The sequence below is a fragment of the Lissotriton vulgaris genome, chromosome 5 (assembly GCF_964263255.1).
Source record: "Lissotriton vulgaris chromosome 5, aLisVul1.2, whole genome shotgun sequence".
Lineage (NCBI taxonomy): Eukaryota > Metazoa > Chordata > Amphibia > Caudata > Salamandridae > Lissotriton > Lissotriton vulgaris.
In genome coordinates this window covers 157,699,230-157,716,381 of record NC_141693.1, presented here as the reverse complement: position 1 = coordinate 157,716,381, position 17,152 = coordinate 157,699,230, and positions in this window count along the sequence as shown.

Genomic DNA, 17,152 nt, shown 5'->3' with positions numbered 1-17,152 from the left:
TGAAAATCCCATCCTAAGTTGTAGGAGATCAATCAGGTTTTCATGTTTGATGGTATTGAAGGCTGAGGACAGGTCTAGAAGGATCAGGAGACAAGGGACATTTTGGTCAAGGGCTCTCACGAAGTCATCAACAATGTGAGTTAATGCTGTTTCAGTGCTGTGCCCTGCTCTGAATCTTGACTGATGAGGATCCAGGAGTTAATATTTCTCAATATGTTTGTATATCTGCGAATGTAGGCATTTTTCAAGCAATTAAGCTAGAGTCATACTTCTGGTGATAGGTCGAAAGTTGTTTGGATCTGATAGATCCGCGTTGGGCTTCTTAGGAATGGGAGTAACTTGCCCAACTTTTAGGCAGTTCATAATCTTTCCCTGTAGGATGGATTTATGAATGATCCTGGACCAAAGAGGGAGAAAGGCTGAGATTAAATCATTATAGAGCTTGGCAGGTAAGGATCACCAAAGTGGTTGGAGGACTTGATGGATGCCATGTTGCGAAGTATCTCAGTGCGGTCTGGTAGGAGAAAACTGCTCCAAGAGGCGTTGCTTTTGAGAGAGCTGCCAAAAGGCAAGTATATTGTTGTGGATTCTGCCACCTCCCCATATCCTCCGGGCGGTACCTTAGAAAGCAAAGTTAGGGTGGTAGGTGATAGCTCCAGCTCTATTTTCCTTGTTTTTTCAGCACCGTGAGCTGTAAAATCATCACCACTAGGGTATAGGGATAACAGAGTAGAGCTCTGGTTAGAAAATTGGTTGGATTGTTACTTAATGATTTTGAAGAGTTTTTTTGGTCTATTTTTGGCTCCATCCAGTTGAATTCTGAGGTGTTTGGTTTTCGCCAAGCTTATGTGTTTGTTGTAAATGCTTCTCACTTTCCTCAGTTGAGAGAGATTTGTGGTGGAAGGCGAATTTCTCTAGAATCTCTCCGAGTCTTAGATTGCAACGTTCATCATTTAGGGCACCATTAAACCATGGTTTAGAAAGTTTGACTGGAATCCTATGGAGCTGTTTCTGAACAATACTGTCAAGAATGTTAGAGAAAGTGTTAACCTAGAGCTCAGAAATAATGTCAAGGTTGGTTAAATTAGGGGGGCTGTAGTCTATTTTTGGTGATTGAAGTTATCATGTTGATGTCGAGGTCTCTTATATTGCGATTCATTTGTTTCGCTTTAAGGATTTTGCCCTGTCGACCCAGTACCGTGTCTAAGATGAGGAAGGGAATCTGAAAATGATCAGACCAGTCATAGGGTAGGATTTCTCCTATTTGTATGCAGTTGTCTTAGGCAATGAGGAGGTCAAGAGTGGTGCCTTTATTGTGAGTAGGGCCTTTACAGAGCTGTGAGAAATTGAGGTCAGAGAGGAAAGTCTTAAATGAACAGACCATTGGATCATTTGTGTCATTCCAATGAAGGTTGAAGTCTCTGAGGAAGATGTGGCAAAGTTGATCAGAGCTCATGCTAATGACCTCCATGATTTGCTCTATGAAGACTACATTGTCACCAGGAGGGTGATAGATCGAGTAAAACACACAAAACTTCTTGCCTTTGTTCCAGATTTCAGAGACTAGCTGTTCACAGGAGGATAAGACAGTATATGAGGATTGTTTTACTGTGAGGTTGGAGCGATGAATGCAGGCAATGCCCCCTCCTGTTTTATCCAATCGATCACTTCTGAGAATGGAGTAGTCAGGATTAAGATTTCAAGAATTGGGGCGGAAGTATCATTGAGCCATGTTTCAGCGATGATCAGAAGGACCAAGCTATGCGCAATGATGAGATCAGAAATATCAGCTGCATGTTTCACAGTTGATCAACAGTTGAGCATTGAGTTGATGTGCAGGTTGGAAGTGACGAATTCTTGAGTAGAGGTGTTTATGTGAATTAGGTTCTCTATATTCACCTTTCTGAGTTTAAGAGTCGGTTCCCTGTCAGAGTCCGCAATGATTGAGGGGATGTCAAGAGTAAAGTTGGGTTGGGAAACCATCTTTGAGTCAGTGTAGGTCCCTAGCAGGGCGAGAATGTCTTCATCAGATAGCTGAGTTACAGGTCTGTGGGGCCAAGAGTGGTGGTTAGGTAGAGGCTTCAAGCTCCAGCTGGAGCTAAGATAGGAGCAGAAGGCGGTAAGGTCTTTGGTTGAGTACAGCTTCTTTGATTTGTAGATATAATTTCTCTGCGTGAGGGGTGAGACCCAACTCTTCTCCATCATCAAGGAGAACTGCAGAATGCTTTGCACCAACTCTCTTACTATCGATATATCATGCTTGAGATCATCAATCTTCTTCTCAAGACGATGATTGTTCAAGCACTTATTCGCATGAGTAGCCTGCGCAAGTATGACAGGTTCAGGTATGGTAGGGTTAGTAGAGGGTTGGGTAGGACCATTGAACAGTTATATAGGGAGATAGAGTCATACTTCAGATAGGAATTGGAGCTTGGAGTGGGAATAGGGTGAGGCGGAGTGGAATTAGCAAGAGTAGAGGGTGGTGAAGCTATTAGTGAAAGTGTGGGTGACAGTCTTTTATTGGTCAGCGTATAGGAGACATCAACAAGGTTACGGGCCTGCGATGACAGAGGGCCGAAGGGAAGAGTATCCAATCCTACCTGACTGTTAGGGTTGGGAGGTTGATCATCACTCCCGTTATTGGGGCAAATAGTGAGTGACACAGGGGATTGAGAATAGGAGGTGGGGCAAGGAAAACAGATTTTAACAAGGTAGGAGGTACTCAGGTCAGTTAAACCTTCACCAGCATGAGACAGACATGGGTTTTTTGGGTTCATGGTGTGGGGAGTAGGGATATCCTCTGTTAACTTGGGTTGAGCTGCGGGAGCGTGTTAACAGACAGGAGCGTGGGCAATGGGGAGGAGGGGCCATCAATTGCCTCGGGATCAGAGCCAGTGAGTGGCACATTTTGACTCCCGTTGGAGGTGTTGGAGTTAGTTAGAGTATTCTTGAATCTCAAGAAGGCATGATTGAATAGCTTGAGGTTCAGGTCCGAGGCTTGGATAAGGACATTACCATTATTGTGAAGGGAGATAGTCAGCTCCGCCATAAGGGCCGGGGATGGAAGCATGGTTAAACGAAAGACATGCAGAGATTTGGTCTGTTTGGAGAGCAGCATAGAGGTGAGGGCCTTTCTCCACTGCGCTCTTCTGTTGGTGTACAAGAGGCGATCAGTCACTATAGTGCCCTTATTTGAGAGATATGTGTCCCATATCAATGTTTCGAGCCACCTCTTGAGGATATTTTGCTTAAACGTCTTCTTAGCCTTTAACTATAGGTTGGGGAGGTAGATAATCTTAACCGAGTTTATGCCAGATTGGACAAAAGGGTATGGCGCATGATAAGTATTTTGTGCCATGTTGACTGAGATGCGTAGTAGGCAGTGATTAAAGGAGCAAGAATAATAAGGGGTGGAGAGGTAGCCCCAATTAGTCGGGGGTCCTGGTAGAAGGAAGGGGAGCAAGCGCCCTCTCGCCTGTGCGGGTTGAGAGAGCTACTGTATGGGTGAGCCAGTAGGCGGGTATAGTAGATTGAGGATGGGGATCACATTAAGCAATATTGTGATAGGTCTGAGGAAGTAAAGACCCCAAGAAAGGGGGGGCGAAGTGAGTACCAAGGGCAGAGTAATCATGTACCTAGTTTTCAGCGCGGCATCATAGTTGAACTGATGAACTTCCAGGTGTTTAATGACATTGTCCCATAGTTGAGAATATTGTCCTGACTGTGGACTTCCAGGTGATTGATACTTTGACTCCTATAGGTGATTACTTTGAGTTATAAAAGGTGGGAACAAGATGCGTAGGTAACTATTTCACCAATTTCGTTTAACATCTAATCCCAGTTCAAAAAGGAAACAAGATGGGCAAGTAAATATTTCAACACTTTGGTTTAAAATCTCCTCAAGTGAACAACAATTTCATTTGATAAGGGTCCTGAGAGTACTTAACTCATAAATTAAAGAGTTATGGTTCAGACCATCTTCAAGGCCATTATGAGGAGTGGCCATTTTGAGTATTGGCTTAAAAGTGGAAAAATAATCTTGAGAGGCTCCGTTTTTAGGCTAGTTTGAAAGACATAGTAAGATCAGAGCCACGCAGTCAAAAAGGAGGTCATTACCTCGTAGCTCCAAGTGAGCTGCAATTGTTGCAGGGAAGTTTTAGATAGCAAAGACACCTGTCCAAGTAGAAACCAGGTGTATGCGTCACTCCATTAGCCCCAGGCAAAGGCAGTATAAATGCAGCAAGGGGGAGAAAAGCCTCTTTTATTTAGACACAGATAGGTATCAGTTGCAGGCAATTTGCTGCAGAATACTGAGGAAGCAGCTGCAACAAGGTAGCTGGCTAGCTCGTCAATCCCTCCAATTACTGCCCCATGGACACTCTCCCAGCAGATTGGGAGTCAGATGGTTAAAACCCCTCAAAGAGAGTCTCAGGACGGATAGCCAGCAAGCCTGAGCAAAGCACGCTTAACAGGCTCACATAAGGATGTCATCACCACAGCCTCGAGTTCGGCTGTACCCCGGTCAGCGATGCAATAATGAATCCGGGCCGTAAACCTTTAACAACTATGAAAAGACTACAATGGATTCAGAACTCTGCTGCCAAACTACTCTTACAAATGAAGCAGAAGCCCACATCTCTCCTGCCTTGAAAGCCCTACATTCGTTACCGGTTGCTGGAAGATCCACGCTCAAGCTGCTTTCAAACACCCATAAAGTGATACACGGAACAGGACCACTCTTCATCCGGAATAAAATCACAAAATACATTCAACAAAGGAACCTCTGCTCTACAGTGGCACCTCACCTCAAAATTCTACCGTACAAGAAAAAACATGGGTGGCACATCCTTCTCTGTTCAAGCAGCCAAACTATGGAACTCTGTACCCCGAACATAAAGTTCACAGATGACCATCTTATCTTCAGAAGACTTTTCAAGAATTGGCTCTTACCCACGTACACACCAGACTCAAACATAAATAAACTGCATATCCCTCTGTATATATAACTATTTATTTGGAATGTAGATGTTTACCTCTTTGTATTAACTAGTATTATAATTATGTTTTTAAAGATATAGATATTTGTTAGTTTTTTAACAAATGTACATATTAATTATAGTTACATTATTCTATATCTAACATGTATATAAGTGACTGCATAAATAAGTAAATCTTTCTATCATAACTATCTACAATTGCTTCACCATTGAATTATAAAAAATAAAAACAAATTAATTAATTTATTGTGCAGCAACAGTTGAAAGTCTGAGTGTATTAGTTGTAACTTTAATCTAAATATATTACCTTTGTTATGCATATATGTACCTTCCATTTACCTATGTATCTTTATATTTATTACTTTGCTTCTAACTCAGCATATCCAATGTACTACCTAATATCTCACCATATATCTCTCGCAATATATCCTCTACTTCCACTCTGACTCTTCTCAAACCTCATTTTTCTTCTCTCTCCAATGCACTACCCTCTTTCTTACCTGGTACTTCAATCGTTATATACTCTACCTCTGCTCTCTCGTTCATCCAAAACCCCATACCACTATTATGATCCCCAAAATAACCCTTTCTAGACTCTTCCCTCCTCTAACCCTCCATGAATCATCTCATACCTCTTTTACTATTCAGATCTCCCAAACAAGCTTTTCTAAACCCTTTCCTCTGGCTCTTTAACCTCCACCTCCCCTTTACTCATCCCAAACCCCCTCCTACTGCTATGAACTCCCAAAAAACAACACTTTCTTGAACTTTCACTTTTCTATCCCTCCACTATTCCTTTTCAATCCAAATAACAGACTAACTTGTCCACCACTCAAATTAATTTTAAGCCTGGGTGGTGAACTCTGTACGTGGAGTTTTTGGAATTTTCTGCACTTCGCGCAGCTTCCTTGCTTGGGATCGGCAACACTAATCTGAACTGTCACACTTGCAGCTGAGAGAGATGGTTAGTAGCTGTTTTGGCATCAATGACAGGAGTAATGGGTGATGTAAGCTGCAGTTACCTTCTGGTCAGAGGTCTGGCACTTGTCATTTTACAAATTAAGCACTTAATACAATACAATATTAATGAGGTCGCCACTCTGTATTCAGCAAAGCATAGCTGGAGGTTGGCTTGGTCAGTGAGTGAGATGATAGCAGATTGAGCTCCTTAAAATAAACTTAGGTGTGTTCATTTCCAAGGCGCTTGCTGCTGAACTGATCCTCAATCACTACATTTCCATTCGCCACTCTGGCAAGTTGCAAATAAACATCACCCGCTCAGTGTACTGCAGCAAATAAATATTCTGTTAATCCGGTTGCTTGGCTTTCCCATTTATTTCACACTCTCCATTGAGCATGGCTTATATTTAGTTTGAAATAGAAAAATAAGTCCATTGATTTAGGCCAACTTCTCCATATCAGAATTCTCCCTTTAAAAGAGTTGCAGTTGGGAGAGCTAGAAATACAGACAGGCGTTAAAGAGACCGAAGAAGAGATAGAGAGATACGCACACTGATGGCGACTCTAGTTGAGAGAAGCAGCCAGACACACAAGAAAAGTACTAATAGAGAAATTCCATGGAGGCCTAAAGGCACATGCAGAGACGGGGTGTGGAGAGGGTGATGGAGAGCCAAAGTGATGTAAAAATGATTTGAATTTCATACACACAAAACACTCCAAGGCAATCACACACACACCGCTACCCTTTATGTGTGGATTATCAAAGACACACATACACAAAGAGCAAAGAGATAGAAACAGAAATTGAGAGAAGATATAATGAAAAGAAGAGAGGGAAAGACAGGGAGACTAATAGACCACCTGGGAGGCAGTGACAGTGGTGGCTCCGCCGCTAAGGCGGAGGAGCGTCGGCCCACTGTCTTGAAGCAGGAAAATATGGGGGAAAAAAATGATAATAATGTAGTGCTAATATCATTTTATTTTTTCCTCCTGCTGGGGTGAGTGCTAGAACCCAGAACCCTCCTAAGTGCACATTGACTGTTTGGCCAGCCCTCTTGGGCCGCCAACACAGTCATGCCCACTTTCTATGTTCTCCATGCAGGCTTCATTACAGTCTGCCTGGAGAACATGCCTACCCCCCACCTCCTGGCTGAGCGCCGTGTCACGGCGTTCAGACCAATCAAAACACTGCATTGCAACACTGTAATTGGTCATAGGAGACTGTGTGTCTTGTGCTTCCTGTTCCTGGAGTCCAACGCAGAAGTGCAGGAGCAGAGACGCGGGATCCGGCTGCAAGGAAAGTGTTTGTTTCTTTTTTTATTGCGACCCGCGCACATCCCCCACCCGCGCCTGTCTCACCACCCGGGAGTCATGCCAGCTGCCACTGAGCAGTAGGATATTTAGAAAGACAGCAAGAGAGGGGGAGGTGAGACTGAGAGAGACTGAACACGAAGGTGGGGAGTGAGAGACAGAAAGGATGAGAGAAAGAAAATGGGGGTTGGTGCGAGAGGAAAGGGTGAGAGACAGGGAAGGTCAGAGACAAGGAGAGAGCAGAGGTGAGAGACAGACAAGATGTGGGTGACAGACTAAAAGCAATAGCGTTAGAGCGAGACAGGCAGAGGAAGTGGGAGATGTATTTAGACAGAGACGCGGAGAGGGAGATGAAGAGAAAGTAAATGAGCTATTAAGAAGCAGAGAGCGAAGGACAGTGAGAGACAGAGAAAGGCAGAAGAGATGGGAGACACAGAGCAAGACACACACAAAACGGGAGGTGGGAGACATAAGACCAAGAAAGAATGGAGGTGAAAGAAGGAGAGAGGCAAAAGAAAGGAGATAAGAATCTGAGAAAAAGAGAGACTGAAAGAGTGATTTTAATTCCTCACATGAAAACAACTGTCATTGGTGGGATGAGTTAGCGTGCCAGTTGTTAATGCCGGCGCACGCGCTCGAAATGTACAACCCCCGCGTTCACGCTGGAAGGTGGAGGGCGTAGTTAAATAAAGGTGGGCGTGATTGCTGAGGACAGTCCGTAAGTGAGCACCCACGCTGTGTGAGCGTCTCCTCATTTGCAGCACGCACCGCGCCAATGCCCTGTTAGCACAGTGTACTGGTGTGTAACACTGGCGATGAGGAGTGGAACGGACCACGCTCCAGGTCACACCCAGCGAGGCGGAGCAATGACACGCTCCTTCATGCTGCAGACCACGAAGGAGGCTGATCCCGGGGCAAAACATGTGTCTGAGACGACACCACGAGGTGGACGGGCCTCACATCTGGCACAAGAGCTGCACCTGAAATCAGTGTAACTGAGCAGTATATGCCCTCCAGCACTGAACAGCGGCGCGACCATGCTGAACACGCCCACACCCATGCTGGTGAGTCGTGCACAAAGCGTGGAGGACACGCCCTGGTTTTCTCTGCTCGACGAGCATCACCCCGTGCGACTAGGCCACGCTAGCTGGTGCTGACCATGCAAAGTCCCATCACTACCAGCAATACTGTCCAGCGCCTCAAGCTGACCTTGTCATGGTGCAATGCTGTCATTGGAGCTTGAAGTCCTATAATTTGCCGGCATCATGGGAGATCAAGGGGATGGCGCACAACACCCTCCAACAGGGGTCCTACCGCCTTTCAGTGAATCTGCAGACCCCACCACAGCCTCACCCTGGTGGCAAGTGTGGCTCGGCCACCAGGAAAATTACTTTATTGCCACCAGGGAAACACTTGGGGCTGTCAAGCATTCTCTACTTCTCCATTATGCAGGAGAGGAAATGTACCTGTTCTTCAAGCACCTCCACAATACTGGACCCACCGAGGATTATGAGGCTGTGGTGGCTGCACTGAATGCACACTTTGATCCTCAATTAAATCCGGACTTTGAGCTTTTCAAATTGAGGCAAGCCCGGTAAAGAGAAGGGGAGTCAGTGGACTCTTTTCATGTGAGGCTGAGAGAGCTCGCTAGCACTCATCTTGCTGGAGACAGGGCTGCAGAGGAAATCAGGGCACTACTAATCCTGGGATCCGCAGTAAGGTCCTGCAAGGCCTCATATTAAGGCAGCCGAATATACCAATGAATTACATATGTATGTATGTATGTATAGGCATTTATATAGCGCACTACTTACCCGGAGGGTCCCAAGGCGCTTCGACCGCTGCGAAACCCTTCCTGGCTTCCCTGAGAGATGGTCCCTTAATGGGTATCTCCAGGGTGAGACCAGGCATCCCCGGCGGTCTGGTGGGGCCGTTAGTGAAGATGAGGCAAGCTAATGCCCAGAGTTGCCGAGTGTGATCGCTGGTCAGAGTGGGCACCGAGGCGAGAGAATTATCGAGTCCGCTGACCCTGGTCCAGAAACCTGCCGCGCCGGGATTCGAACCCTGGTCCTGGGCCGTCCTCTGCTCTCGGGTCTGCCGCCTCTAACCAGTGAGCCACACTACTTCATACTTCATACTTCATACTTCATACTTCATACAACACATACTGGTGTTAGCACGGTCCCATGACCTCTGAGCCGCGTGTGCGGAGGAAATGGACCTTGCGCTGATGCGCAAGGCAGAGAAGGGTGTTACCGTCAAGACGGGCAGATGAAATCAGAATGCGCGACAGACCCTACAAAACAAGGGATTCCCAACCACCAAACCCGAAGAGACAATGTGGGTACTTTGGGTATGAAGAGCACCCCGCTAGTCTTTTCCCGGACCAAGGGAAGACATGTACTAACTGTGGCATCACCACCCATTTTGCCTCAGTGTGCAGAAAGAAGCCACAAAGGAAAGAAGGAGCACAGCCTGTTGTATAGCGTTTTAGGACCCTAGTGTAATTTTCCCGAATCATGACCTTATTTAGGTATAATTCACATTACCCTTATATAGGCATAGAAATCATACCCATATTTAGACATAGACCATGCAGTCCATATACAGGCATGGCTACTTCCACTATTTCTAAAAAGCCACAACGATTTCTAGGAAAACTCAGCTTCAGCAGTCAGGGAAATGCCCTTTCTTGAATATTGATGTGTCCTAGAAATCATGGCGTTTTCAATGAACTACCATTCTTTGGTGACGATATTATGTCCAACTTTACGTCAAACCAGGCACCTTCTAGGTATAAATATGCCCACACTTGCCCTAGCAAAGACACAGTGGTTTGGAGCAGTTCGACTATCTACTTGCCCGAAGCAGCTCGCTACAGCAAGTGCCGAAGGAAGCCGACCCTCCAGCTGGCGCACTGACAGAGAGGCTGCCTTTCTCTCGCTGAGAATCCAGCTGCAGTGTTTCCAAGCTCCCCTTGCGGGGTGTTGGGAAATCGAGTCCCGAGACTGGGATACCAGACCTCCTTTATTCTAAACCAAGGTACTGAGCTGATTAGACCCTAAGAGAAATCTTGGATAGATTCTTGGCAAAGAAACTAAACCTATGATACATCATACTTACTTCTTCCTTCGTAATAGACTTAGGTTAGGTACATTGGGGTAGGCATATTTTAGAAGCACCAGTTGAGTACTTTTAGTCTTTGTTACTTATGTATGTATTTTATGGCTTAGAAACCATACCATGCTTTTATAGTATTATTTTATAATACTCTTCTTGCTGTACGCATTATACTTTACAGCCAGTATTACGATTGCAGCAGTTCATTTCTTCTGCATGAGAAAGAAGACTGTTCAATAAATACTTTTATTGAAAACGCCTGTCTCTCTATTTCTCTGCACCTTAGATGAAACGAAGCATGCACAAGTGAAATATCTATCTATTGGTTCCACGACTCTGAAGATCAGTTTTATTCTTGGGGAAACAAAGTTGCCATGTTAATGCGGTTGTCAGAAACGAATCCCTTCTTGTGTATTTGAGAAGGTTTCTAGTGACCTCAGAGCTAGCTGCCACTCACAATTAAGTCTAATATATTCGATATAGAGCTAGTCGACTTAAGTCCTACGTTACCTCTATAGTATATATTATTCCAATGCGCAGAGCCTATTGGGAATATAGGAACTACACTACATGGCGTCCAACATTTGGTAAGGCACTACTTTAACGCTAGATACTAGAATAACTCAGTTGTGCTTTTCACAGAGACCCCTTTTTCCTGTAACATACTACAATAGATGTCAGGAGTGTGTCAAAGGATAAAATATCCGCCATAACTGAGTAGGACGAAAATCCTATTTTTTACTTTTTTGGTTTTGTTCAACGTTGAAGGATACAGTGTAAGCATGAGCGAATTTTGCGGATCTCGCGTTCGCGAATTTTGCGGATTTGCGGATTCGCAATCCGCAAAATCCGCGAATTCCCGCGAATTTTTTTTTTTTTTGTGTTCGCCCGTGTTTCTGCCAGTTCGCGAGGGTTTTGTACACTTTCGCAAATTGCGAACTTACCTGTCGGGTCGCAAGTTTCGCGAACTTGTTGTTTCTACGTGTCCAGCCTGTTTGGGACACTCTTCTTCATCACTGCCACTCTCTGTCACCACTGCCACTCTCTGACTACTCATGCCACCCTCTGGCCCACCCATGCCACCCTCTGTTTCATCACCACACCCTCTGGTTGTCCAGTGTACATTATTTTCGGCAAAGCAAAGCACACCTTCCCTGCCTCAAGTGACCTGAATTAATTTGGGGCTGATTAATGTGTCACAGAATATTTTTTTAGCTGGCACCTGCTTCCTTAGTGCGCCCTGATTAGTGATCTTTTGCACTTGCTAAGTGCTTTCATTGTTGCAAAATTAGTTACAACACCTGCCCTGCCCCAACTGACAATAATGAATTAGGGGCTGATTAATGGATTTTAACTTCCAGCCTGGCTCCTGCTTGTCTCCCTTAGCTGTAATTCAGGACCTTTGTGGCATATGTGTAACTATTCTGAGGTTCAGAGCAGGGTCACATAATAGTTTCAACTGGCAACTGAACTCTGGAGGGGCCCCTCAGGAAGCACTACAGGAAATGGCTACTAATGATGAGTGTTGGACAGGCCACATGAAGGGCCGCTCTCCCCCGGCCCAACCAGGCCTGAGTCCAGTCCCGCAAGTACCACACACCACCATTGCACGTCCTCCGTCCCCTCAGGGACCCCTGCCCTCGAGCATGTCGACCTCGTGGGCCAGATCCACTGCCGGCCCACGCGCCCAGCCTGGGGCGCCATCTTGGACACTCCACCACGAGGCCGCCTGGCCCCCGATCGACCTCAACCCTGGGCCTGGCCCGGCCTCAGACATTCCGGCACCACCCTCCACCCAGGAGGTGAGCGGGCTACTTGGCAAGTCAATGGGAGAAAGAGGTGCCGATGGCTCTCCCCCACCAAGTGCCGCTCGCCCATCGCCTCCCCGGGCGCTGGCTCCACCCCCCTGCTGGGTGTCTGGACTCCCTCATCCCGGACCTCCCGACCTCCAAGTGCGAGGGTCCGGACATCAAAGCACGCCAGCCCTATAACTGGGGCAGCTCCAGAGCAGGAAGGCAGTTGTATCTTGGAGTCGAGAGACGTAAAGAGGAACTCATCCTGGACGGACTACTGGCGCTGCCGTAGCTCTGTCTTGTGCACCATCGTCCTGCCTGTTGGCGCTGCCACAGCCGTCGTAATCCTCATCACCTTCATCGTCGTCGGGACCTGCTGGCGTGGCCGCGGACCGTTGTAACCGTCATCTTCACCGGGACCTGCAGGCTCCGCCGCGGACCGTCGTTTTCCTTCGTCCATCTCGGGACCTGCCTGGCTCCGCCGCGGCCCGATCATCTAGAACGCCGAGCTCGAGGATTGAGAGCTATTTTTCACTCGTTGGTAACAAAGACTGTCCCGCTACCCCTTTCCTAAACCAGAGACTAGAACCGAGGGGACCCCTGAGTCCAGACCTCCTTGTATCCATCATCGTAACCTAAGAATTGCATATAAAGTCTCGTTAACCTTCAACCTTGTGTGGTGTCCGTCTGTGGGGGGGAAGTTACTTATCTGTACAGTCGTTGGAGACGGCTCTCCCTGGAGACCTCTCCCCGTAACCTCGGCCGACCCTCCCGGTCCGTCTAACATTGGTGGCCAGCGGCGCGATCCGAATCACCGCATAAACGTACAGAGAGTAGCTCACCCCACGACGAAGTCACAATGACCACGAAAGAGAGCGGATCAACCGAGAAATTCCAAATGGAGAAATTGGAGGAGTACAACCATCGTGAACTAAAACAATTCTGCATCGAACTGGGTATCGCTACCACCGGACTGAGTACCAAGGACGATTTTAAGCAGGCCCTAGAATCTTGGGCAGAGACCGGGGCTGCCGGAACCCCTGATCAAAGCACCGTAGAAAAAACGACCACGGCCCCTGAAGGGCAAAGAACGGGTCTCTCGCAAGACGAGATCCAGGAAAGAGAAAGAACCCGACTACACGAACTAGAAATGGCCCGACTCAAAATGGACGTTGAACTTAAGTTGGCCGAACAAAAAATCAATTTAGAGCACCTGCGTCTCCGAGAAGAAAGAGAGGAGAAACAGAGACAAAGGGAGCTCGAGGAAAAGAAACTAGCGTACGAACACGAACGGAACCTAGCCGAGATCAACCTACGCAAGCAGAATAAAGAAGCAGGGGTGCCCGAGCGACCCCCCACCTCAGGGACCACAGACAAAAAGGTACACATCCCCAAAGATGTTGTCCGAGAATATTTCAGAGAGGACGACATCCAGCAATGGTTTAAAGCCTATGAAATCGCTATGACTGCACACCGGATCGATAGAAGCGACTGGGGAGCCGGTCTCTGGGGAAGATTCCTCAATGAGGGCCGCGACACCCTGCTACAGCTCCCGGACCACCAGATGACCTCCTACGACCATATGAAAGCGGCACTCCTCACCCGCTATGGTCTCACACCCGAGATGTACCGTCAGAGGTTCCGAGACTGCACCCGCATCCCGGGTACAACTTGGGTGGACTATGTAACATACTTTAGCCGAGCCTTCGAGGGCTGGATCCGAGGAAGCAACGTCACGACCTACGAGCAACTATTTAATCTGATGGTATGGGAGCATCTGTCGAACAATTGCTTCATTGAACTCCGCCAGCACCTCCTCGACAGCAAGTTAACGGATCCCCGGCAGCTCGCAGCCGAAGCTGACCGGTGGGAGATCACCAGAGTGGGCCGGAATGGGTCCTACGAACAGAACCGGAACAACAATGGTCAGCACCGACCCAGAGGAGGAGGAGGGGGCCAAGGGCGAGGAAGAGACAACGCCCCGGTCGCCCCCACTACCAACACCACCCCCCCGGCCAACCGGGGCAGCACCCCAGCGCGACCGGGGTACAGAGCCAATGTCACGTGTCACCGATGTCAACGAGTCGGCCACTATGCGAACGACCCAAACTGCCCGCAGTACCAGAGCCCAAGACCCCGCCAAGTGGCCGCTGCAGCCCTAGGGGAAGAACAGATCTCCGAGGAGCAGGAAGAGTACGAACAAGAGCATCAAGAGTGGGAGCCAGCCGCCATGGCTCTAGCCTGCTTAGGGGGGAAAGACATGGTCCCGCGGGTCCCCCTACCCGCTAACACCCAGAAGTACAGCCAATGGGTGAGCATCAATGGACACCAGGCCGAAGCCCTTCGTGACACCGGGGCCAGTGTAACAGCCGTCCGCTGTCACCTGGTGACCCCAGAACAGTATTTACCGAACATTCTCTGCCCTGTACGATCAGCCGATAACTCGGAAAGTCTGTGTCGGATGGCCTGCGTCCCCTTCGAATGGGGGGGGGTCTCCGGCATGTTGAAAGTAACGGTCCGAGACGATGCCCCCGTAGACTGCCTCCTGGGAAATGACCTTGAAAGCTCTCCGTGGGCAGCCGTGGAGAGAAAGGAACACCTGGGGATGATGGGCGTCCCAGACTGGGCGTGCGTCACCACCCGTTCCATGGCCGCCCGTGCCAACCACCGGCCAGAAGAACCCGAATGGCCGGCGCCACCGCCTCCGGTCGCCCCAGCCGAAAACACCGACCGCAACATTCCCTCCGAACCAGCCCAACCTACCGACCTCGCTAACCTCGACCAGTGGCCTCAAGAAGGGGGGCCCACGCAAGAGCAATTTCGCCAAGAACAGAAGACCTGTCCCTCCCTCGAGGGACTCCGCCAGCAAGCGCTCGCCCAAAGCGCAGGGGATACCTCCGGAACTCATTGGGTCTACTGGGACAATGACCTGCTGTACAGCGAGCAAAGAATCGCCGAGCTGGGGAGCAACCGAGTACTAGTGGTACCCCTCCGTTTCAGAGACTTCCTGTTAAACCTGGCCCACGATGTCCCCCTGGCAGGACATCTGGGACAAGATAAAACCTACAGTCGCCTAGTGACCCACTTCTTCTGGCCCAAAATGAGGAACGATGTGCACCAGCATTGCCGATCTTGCCCCACGTGCCAAGCCAGTGGAAAGAGCGGCCGCAAACTAAAGGCCCCCCTGCAACCTTTTCCCGTGGTCACTACCCCGTTTGAGAGAGTCGGAATAGACATTGTGGGGCCCTTGGACCCACGCACAAAACAAGGCCATCGATTCATCTTGGTGCTAGTGGACCACGCCACCCGCTACCCTGAGGCTGTTCCTCTGCGAACTGTGACAGCCCCGGTAGTCGGCCGGGCCCTGATGGGGATCTTCTCCCGTGTGGGCTTCCCCCGAGAAGTCGTCAGCGACAGAGGCACGAACTTTATTTCCAAATACATGAAGTCCCTCTGGCAACAGTGCGGGGTCACCTACCGATTCACAACCCCCTATCACCCTCAAGGGAACGGACTCGTTGAGCGGTTCAACCGCACGCTAAAGGGAATGATCGGGGGGTTGGAAGAGCCCCTCCGTCGCCAGTGGGATGTGCTGCTGCCGTGCCTCCTCTTCGCGTATCGAGAGGTCCCCCAGAAATCCCTGGGCTTCAGCCCATTTGAACTGCTATATGGACACCCAGTGCGAGGGCCGCTCAGTCTCGTCAAAGAAGGCTGGGAGATGCCTCCGTTAAAGAACCCTCCAGATGTCTTCCGGTACCTCCTCACCCTCCGCAACCAGACCCGGCGGTTCAGAGAACTAGCGAAGGCCAACCTAGAGGCCAGTCAAGAGGACATGAAAAAATGGTATGACCAGAATGCCTCATCCATTGAGTTCGAACCTGGCCAACAGGTATGGGTGATGTCCCCCACTGAGCCATGCGCCCTACAAGACAAATGGACGGGGCCCTTCAAAGTAATAGAGCGCAAGGGTCCTGCCACCTATCTCATCGACATGGAATCCTCCCGGAACCCCCTCCGGGTCCTCCACGCTAACAGACTAAAGCCCCACTTTGTGCGAACAGAGCTCAGCCTCCTGATGGCCACAGACACTGGGGTTGAAGAAGACTCCGAGCCTCTCCCTGACCTCCTACGGACTCAAGAGCAAGACGGCTCCGTGGATGGGGTCCGGCTCTCAGAGGCCCTCACCAGAGAACAACGCCAAGAGTGTCAAGCCCTCCTATCACAGTTCGCCAGCCTGTTCTCCCTCACCCCAGGTGTCACTCCCTGGTGTGTGCATGATGTGGACACCGGGGACAGCCCCCCTATCCGCCACCGGGCCTACCGCGTGCCAGACCGGGTACGGGCCTGCATCCAGGAAGAAATAGCCAAGATGCTCACGCTCGGGGTCATCGAGCCCTCAGACAGTCCCTGGGCCAGCCCTGTCGTACTGGTCCCCAAAGCAGCTGCCCCCGGCACCACACCAGAACTCCGGTTCTGCGTGGACTACCGGGGCTTGAATGCGGTCACCAGAACAGACGCGCATCCCATCCCCCGGGCAGATGAACTAGTCGACCGAATGGGAGCTGCCCGCTACCTCAGCATCTTCGACCTGACAGCAGGCTATTGGCAGATCGGCCTCACACCCCGGGCGCAAGAACGTTCTGCCTTCTCCACCCCCGATGGCCATTACCATTTCACGGTCATGCCCTTCGGCATGAAGAATGCCCCAGCAACATTCCAACGGCTCGTCAATCAGGTCCTGGCGGGGCTCGAAGGATTCAGCGCCGCCTACCTAGACGACATCGCTGTATACAGCCACCATTGGACCGAGCACCTCCACCACCTCCGAGCAGTGCTGCAAGCCCTTCAGCGAGCTGGCCTCACGATCAAGGCCAGCAAGTGTCAAATTGGGCAAGGGTCTGTAACCTACCTCGGACACCAGGTGGGAAGCGGCCTAGTGGCCCCTCTACAGCTGAAAATTGCTGCCATCCA